At 35.5% G+C, this 8,853-nt stretch overlaps 1 pseudogene; it reads left to right on the top strand.

The window, feature by feature from the left end:
- Window positions 1-8,281, top strand: part of LOC108690202 — a 55,675-nt pseudogene extending 47,394 nt beyond the window's left edge.
- The last annotated feature ends 572 nt before the right edge of the window (window positions 8,282-8,853 follow it).

Genomic DNA, 8,853 nt, shown 5'->3' with positions numbered 1-8,853 from the left:
TATAATATATATATTATGTATAATATATATGGTACATATATATATATATATATATATATATGTTTGTACGTATATATGTACACATGTATGTATGTATGACATATGCATCTGTAATATGTGTAATATATATAACATGTATAATGCGTTTAATGTATATTTACATAGGGAAAAAAATAATTATACAATTTGTAATAAATTTTATTTTTATAACGCTATCCTTGTGTATCCAAGAGTTATGCGAATTATCAAATCCGAATCATTTCACATAACCTTTTTCACAACCCCTTTTCAACTAGATATAGTTGGGATATAGTTGGGATTAGCGACACGATGCAACTCATACTCATAGAATCCTCCAGCGACCGCAGTAGACACAGAATTAGTCTTCTGTATTTTGACGATTCTAAACACCTCAGTAGTCCAATTTGGAGTATAACTTTTTTCAAAGATTGTCTTGAATTTGTTAACACGTACCGATTCACTCACTTGCGGGAATGCGACGACCTTTACGCTACTATACACCGTGTTTAAGAGTTTGTCAGCATGGCAGTCATATCGATGAGCCGCACACCGATAGTTCGATGCTTTCGCGTTGTACTTAGACACGAGACGTGGTAGCAAGTCGATCCATTTATAATTTCCATAAATAAATGTTTCTACATATTGTTTTTCAACGTATTATTGAACTTTTCAACGACAGATGCCTTCATTATGGAATATGTTGAATAATGATAATTTATGTTATGTTTTGTCAGGAATTTTTGCACGGTTGCGTTGTAAAATTCTTTTCTCATATTGATTTGCAAATTTTTCGGACATCTTCCCATCGTCTTCCATCATCTCGAATTATCTTTGCGATTGCTGTAGCTATTTTCACTCTTGATTTTCAGCGGTACGGCCTATGCGTGCTTACTCAACACATCGATAATGGTCAGATTGTAGTAATAACCTTTGTTGAATCGTGTGTAAAGACGCACATCAGCTCGACCACATCAGCCTGCCACAAAGATCCGTAAACTATGAAACATCTATGTAGAAAATTTTTTCTCGCTAGAGCATGCAGTTCTTGCACCAGTCGCCACTTTTCGAGGTTTCTCTTCTCAGACATATTACGTTATGTTATGATTATTGCTGTATACTGTGTAAAATATCAAAGTTCTTAAACGCAAACGTCGTAGGCATTTTATCAACTAAAATGACTATGTACCTCGTTTATAATAAAACCAGCTTCACGAAGCTCGATAATAGATAATATTTCATTATCGTGGGCATTGTGACTTAATGCGAGGCCTTAAGCAATCGGAGATGATGTTAGCTCGTTAGAATCGTCCCAATGAACATAATTGGTTTTATTGTCGTTTAGGGTCATGATGTGTGGTATTACGAGAGCTGTTTGATAAATATCCGTGTTAGGGAAGAAAATACTTTAAAAAAAAATTTTTTTTTTTTTATTTCTCTATAATCTCCTTTCAGCTCGATACATTTAGCCCAGCGATATTCCAACATTTGTATACCGTTTAAAAAATATGATTGATCGAACTCCTTAAAATAGGCCTCTTCGGCGATGACTTCCTCATTTGATGCAAAGCACTTTCCGCCAAGCCATTTTTTCATGTTTGGAAATAAATAGAAATCGCAGGGGGATCTGAAGAATAGGGTGGATGAGACAACAATTCGTAGCATAATTCGACCAGTTTTGCCATGGCGATTGCGGATGAATGAACTAGTGCGTTATTATGGTGAAAGAGCACTTTTTTTTCACTAAATGAGGTCGTTTTTTCTTCAATTCAGCATCGAATCGGTCCAATAAATCAATATAGTACTGTCCCGTGATTGTCCTTCCCTTCTCCAAATAGTCGGTGAAAATGATGCCTCGCGAATCCCAAAAAACAGTGGCCTGATCTTTCCGGCCATTGGTTTTTATCTTCTTTGGAACAGATTCGCCGGATTTAGTCCACTGTTTAGACTGTTCTTTCATTTCTGGTGTGTAATGGTGGACCCATGTTTCGTAAACCGTGAAGAAACGTCACAGAAACTCTTTCGGATTGCGCTTAAACATGTCCAAACAGTGCTTTGAAGTTGTCATGCGATTCCATTTTTGTTCCACTGTGAGCAAACACGGCACCCATCTCGCCGACAGCTTTTTCATGCCCAATGTTTCGTGTAGGACATTTTGTATGCGTTCAGTTGAGATCTTTACAATGTTAGCAATCTCTCTGATCTTCACCCGGCGGTCTACTAACACGATATCATGGATTTTATTAACCATCCTCCGTAGTCACCTCAATCGGACGACCTGGGACGCTCTTCATCAAAAATGGATGTTCGGCCACGCTTAAATTCGTTGTACCAATATCTTATGGTAGTCATCGAAGATGCGTTGTCCTTATATATGGCATGCAACTTTTCTTTGATTTCTTCACACGTCTTTCCGTTAAAAAACAGGAATCGAATCACAGACTGATATTGCTCTTTCTCCATGATTGCAAACAAGCACAAACTCGTCAACTTTCAATTGTTATAAAAACTAAACTAACCGGTACAGCTGTCTGAAATTTTTACTTGCGTCGTTCAAAAAATGGCGTTACACGATGGTATACAGACTTTAGTCAGAGGCGCCCTCAGTCGTCAAACACGGGTACTTATCAAACAGCCCTCGACGCTTTTCCGACTCTTTTACCTAAGTATTGGATTATCCTTTATGACTGCACCTATGAGCATTCGTTGCCAACAGTATACTTTTATATGCTAGTTTATCATTTTCTGTGTAAATAGTATCGTCAAGAATTCTTTTGAAAATTAATTATACAAATAGTTTTGTATAATGTACCTTTACTCCATCTACGATCACAAAGTCATTAGTGTTTATATCAAAATATTTGTTACCGAGCATCGTGCCGTTTCTCTCTGAAATAAACGCCATAAACGTGATCGATTTCTCTGTCACTACCGAGAAGCATGTTTACATATTTTTGTCCAAGTGCCCCCAATTGATTATGGAACTCTTCACGAACTTGCCGCGTTTGCAATGATTGTTTAACTAACATTTCAAGCGGTTCATTGGACGTTTCATAAACGTCTTCGAGGAAACGTGCGAACATTCGTACGATAATTCGTGTAGTTCAGGCGAAGCATAATTGGAATTCAACATAATATTCGATTCTTTTGTACATTGCTTTTAGACGGTGTTAATTGAAGCCATGAATTATCCATCCAGAGGTCATCATTATTTATCATCTTCATCATCATGAACATCTTTATTATCTTCAGGTTTTCTTTTCTTAATATTTTTATCCTTTATAACATTGATTTTTTTTTAATTGATTGAGATTTACTATTAGCGGTGTTCTCGACAATCTGTTTCAGAGACGATAGGCTTAAAGTGTTTCTCCAATGCTATATCTTCCTCTATTTTGCTTTTAAAGCGCGATATTTTTTACGAATCAATTCACTCTTTTTCGCTATCCTCTCGTAATCCTTGAACTCTTTGTTGTTATCCATGTTGCACTCGAAAGGAAATTGTGTAATAAACGTATTGACAACAACTAACCACGTTAAAGTATCGCATACTCATTAAATCCTTTTCTGTATCGTCCTTTCGCACTGTTAAGCGCATTGTCTTTATCTATGATGAATTCATACTTTTGTTGCCAATAGCAATGATATAATTTCCAGAAGTACTTCTCGTAAGACAATCATTTACATGATCATTGTACATGATCATATACATGTTTCAAATTGGTATCGTTCTGTTTGAACAGGATCAACAGATTTGCATTATCGCGTATAAGATGTTTCGGTATCTTTGCGTATGTCTGACACAGATAAAAGCAGTCGATATCCACATGTCAATCCCATCGCAAAGTACTTTCTGATCGCATCTTGCTGGTCGCATGCCACATCATCAAAGACAAAAATGAAATTTGGAAGCGCCTCGTTCGGTGGTAATACATCGTTATTATTGGAGAATGTAAAATAATCAATTTTTTCAATCTAATGCTAAGTGCTAAATTCTCCAAGTATCGGCTGTTGCAACGATTTCGATACATATACACGTTCTCAAAACGTATATGCCATGTGAACTTTCCAGCAAACTATGGTATTAGCATATTTGTTTTGCCGCCGTTCGATGGACCGCAGATGATTCCGCATATAGAAATCGGCATCATGTTTCCATGCTTGCGTATTTCTTTTTCAATCTACTTTATTATCGACATTAGTCGATAATAATCTTTAATCTGCTTAAAGTCTGCGATTGTCGCACGAATTTTATATCTTCTCCCTTCACGACTTGAAAAAAACGACATCGAATATTGAAAAAAAACGACATCGAGAACGAATGTATTATAGTAGCGCAAAGCGAGACTGCTCAGTATTCAAAATGATCTTCTTATCGTGTCGGACAACTGTGATGTACATAATTTAACCACCAAAGAGTTGGACTACACCGAAAATTATTTTGCTACGAGAATTTAAGAATTACATAGATCAACTGTGGGACCGATTACTCGAGCATATAAAGGCTGATTCAGAGGATCAGCAACATTGTCGGTGCTTGAAACATTATAATTTGTCCTGCCATTGATCGCATATTGATGATCCAGCGCCGCTAATAAGAAATTGTTACAACAACAAAAGGTTGCGATTTTTTAAACGCACGCGATAAACGCACTTCCGATCGAATTACATATCCCCGAAAATCAATTTTTTGGGTACGCATTTAGAAAAGATTGGCTAGAGGTGATCGGGGCATTAATCCGTTGAACGTGGCGTGTCGCGAACATGACATAACTTATATTCACGAAGCAAAGATCTCACGAAACAATACGTAGCTGACAAAATACTCGCTGAGGAAGCGCGGAAACGGATTACCGCGAAAGATTCGACTCTTAGAGGAAGAGCTGCTGCCATAGCTGTTTGGAGGTTATGAAAGCCAAAACGAAAATTGATATAGGCATGAAAACAAAGAAGAAAAAGCTGACAAAAAAATGAATATTACTGGTAGTAAAATGCGGTGATATCTTACCTATTCTACCGCTATTAGGAGTCTTCGGCTCGTTGGTCAGCGGCGCGGCAGGAGTCGCAAAAGCTATAAACGAATAAAGCCGCGCAACATCAATTGGAAGAATTGAAACGTCATAACCATATCATGGAAGGTCATGGAGTTTACCTTGCTCCATACAAGCATGGATGAGAAGTCACAGCGGAAAAAATAAAAAAGATTTAAAAAAATGCTAAACAGTTATCAAAATTGCCGAAGGTTGTAACCAAAATACAACTGCAACAACTGACGAAACGTATGCGTATTCCATATTTTAAAAATATTTTTATGCGTACTACCTTACCAACAGAGAAAGTGTAATCGAAATGAGAGCAGCATCGTCAATTTGGATAATGCTGATGAACCAAGTTCATTGAGTGGCGTACATAAAGCAGGGAGATCGTGCTGTTTACTTTGATAGTTTCGGCAATCTTCAATCACCGAATTGGTGCAATATTTGAACGTAACGCAAATCGAATATAAACAACTGTGGACAATTGTGTCTGCAGTTTTTACAGATGGTTGACGATCAATTTAAGAATTAACAATTTAAGATTGACATTGCAATCTTTTAACAGACAAGGGACATAATTTTTCCATCGCCCAGAGGGCGATCAAAAATATTTGAATGTCCAAAAAGAAACTCACTGCATCGAACGTTAAATTTTTACAATTATTGGGCTTTGTTGTATGAAATATCTGAGATGGTTGATATCTCGAATATTGGAGGCGAACCAATCTTTGACAATCGCATCGTCAAGTTCGAGTTTCACACGTACATCAACACAACGCTTGGACATAGCCACGAGATAAGGATACCTATACAACAGAATTTATACACGTTACCATGTGAAAGCATTCTCTATGTCGAAGGTAGATTGATTTCAAAGGAAAAAAATGTACAAAAGCAACTAACTCTTGGATGTAATTGTGTGGCATTCATGTTCGATGAAATTCGAACTCAATGATATGGAGATTGATCACAGCAAAAATGTTGGAATAATTAGTTTTATGAAGAGTTATGCAATGTTTTCTAATGAAATCGCATATAATTTGCATAATGCTGGATTTATCGACTCTAGTAATACTGCGAAAAGCCTAATGACAGACGATGGATACTTTAATTTTTGTATATCACTCAGCATATTGTTGGGCTTTTGCTAGGATTACAAATATGTGGTAATTAATGCTCGTCACGAATTAATTTTGACAAGCACAACAGTAACAATTACATAGTGAGAGATCCAGCGACAGAGCTGATGCTTGAATTATTCAAAATACAGTGGCGAATGCCTCACGTTGTGTTGAACGAAGTTAATAAACTGCTGCACACTTTAGAGACGGACGATATCTGAGTATAAGTTTTCATTCATGGGATTTGTATGAATACTCCCTATTGCCTAGTACAACGTAGCATTCCTGGACTGAGACTGCGACTCAGCTGGAAAAATCACGATACATTATCTTTGGTCTACCTACTGATGAAAAAAATATTACATTATGTAAAACTTACTTTGACATCTGTAAATTAATCAATGTGAAACTTTATCTAAATTCTGAATTTTATCCGTAAGATGATCTGAACTTAGACTTTGACAAACGCAGAGCCGCTATTTTGTATGATATGTATTTACGTTTCCATACGTCTTACTATCAAATCCCTCATGAAAGAAATGAAGCATCATTCCAATTACACTCCTTTTTGAAAGTTATACTCTAATAACCATTGACTGCTCGTGACAAAACGAGTCCGTCAAGAATGGCACTGTGGATGTATTTACGATTAGAATTTGAATCCAAAGAGAAATCCCGCAAATACAATTGCCTTATCATACACCGCGTGATCAAATATAGTCCAATGTCAAATGTAGTACGCAAAATTAAATTATCATTATCAAAAAAATACCTTTCCCCTCTTTTTAATATATGAGATAAAATCCAAGATACTTTGTGGTCAAGCACAGTCTCAAAAAGTCGTTCACCATGACTATATTAACGTTTGTAAATCTGCAAGGATGTATCGGAAAGAAATTTGTCATGAAGGAAATGGCGATGTTGAGAAAAGGATCTATTCTCTCTCATTATATTTTTACGTATCCCATGCCATGGAACTTCTTGACAAAGTCAGAAATATATTGCGCTTCCTAGCTGAATGCTTATCACCAATGGATTGCAATGGGAAGACGGGATGATTCCGTGCAGCATAGCGAAATTATAATGGTTGTAATTACAATGGCGGAAGAAAATGACGAAAATAAAACTCTTGTATGTTAAAGGACGTGAAAAATGTGAATGGCTGGCTGGTATACTCGATAGCGATGATTGAGACTCTGGATACTGATTACAAAGATATAGATTCATTACATAATCTAGATTATTAATATTGTACGATATGGAAAACAGTGTTAAAAATTGTGTTACAGAATGTATTTAAAATATACTGGTGGTCGCAATGCCAGAAAAAATATATCAAGTTTAAAAAATAAAATATGAGATTTTTTAAATGCATTTTAATTTCTTTCCCCTATCCCTATAATTAAGAATCTATCAATAATGAGTTGTTCAGTAGTATGTATACAGTTTAATAAATTCGATAGTTACTCAATAACAGTTTCAATAATGATTCGATAATTTGAAACGCTTGGTCATTTGTATTACTAAATATATTATTAGTTGCTAAATTAAAATTAGTGCCGAGCCGTATTAAAAAAAAAAATCATAAAAATCATGTTTATTTAATAAAATCGTGTGCAAAAGAAGAAAAGAAAAGAGAACACAATGAGAAGAAGAGAGAGCGCAAATATATATAAGACTGCAACGGATGGAAGAGAGATCCTACAATGGATAGGAGAGAGAGAAAATATAGTTTAAAAAGAGATCACATGCAACGAGTGAAAGAGAGAAGGAACATATCCCCCTCTAACACGGACCCCGATAACGCGTTTCCCCTCCATCGAATCCAGCATCTATGCTTCGTCCTCTCCACTCGCGCGATACTAGAGCCATCTGCTGATTGCTGTATCCATGAATTAGAATCCTCCTAACTATTCTACTTATTTTGTATAATGTAAAATATATTTCTTCGTAGTAAATAAGACAGCGGATGTTTTGGGATACGTCAACCACTGCAATGACATGATGTCCGACGTTCTGGAGAAGATAGCAGTATCTTTAGCGAAAAATAGAAAATTCTTGTATAAAACAGACAAACATCATGATAACGGACATGATAAAAGGTGAGAAATCAGAACTGAGAGAAAATACAAAAGTACATATAAAAATATTTAACATTAAAGTACAGATAGTGTAATAATTTCACAAATACACAAAAATATAGTGTAATGTGGACAGTTTCAAATATAATACAATTCTGAACGAAATAGGACTTGAATTTATTTTTTAAAATTCATGTTTTCACTTTTTTCTGTTTGCTACTTTTTAGTATTCTTCACACAAAAGAATTATCGTATTTGAACCTTGAAAATTAGATTCAAATTCTAGTTCAGAAAATTATACCTTGTTCAAAATTGCACCTTAGCTTATAACAATTTGAAGTAAAGAATATATCGCTTGAGAAATGGCGCAATATTGATACGTAAATCTAATTTTTTTATTAAAGTTCAAAAAGATTCACTTGAACATAATTTAAAGAGAAATGTAGCTTATAGGATTGATTATAAAAATTGCAATACTTCCTATGTAGGACAGACTGGTAGAAAGTTGAGTACTAGGATTAAAAAATACCATAATGACATTAACAAAAAAAACTGGAAATCTATCAGTCATCTCTGAACACAGATTGCAATTCGAAC

The sequence above is a fragment of the Atta colombica genome, unplaced genomic scaffold, assembly GCF_001594045.1.
Source record: "Atta colombica isolate Treedump-2 unplaced genomic scaffold, Acol1.0 scaffold30, whole genome shotgun sequence".
Lineage (NCBI taxonomy): Eukaryota > Metazoa > Arthropoda > Insecta > Hymenoptera > Formicidae > Atta > Atta colombica.
This window is presented reverse-complemented; position numbering and strand designations above follow the sequence as displayed.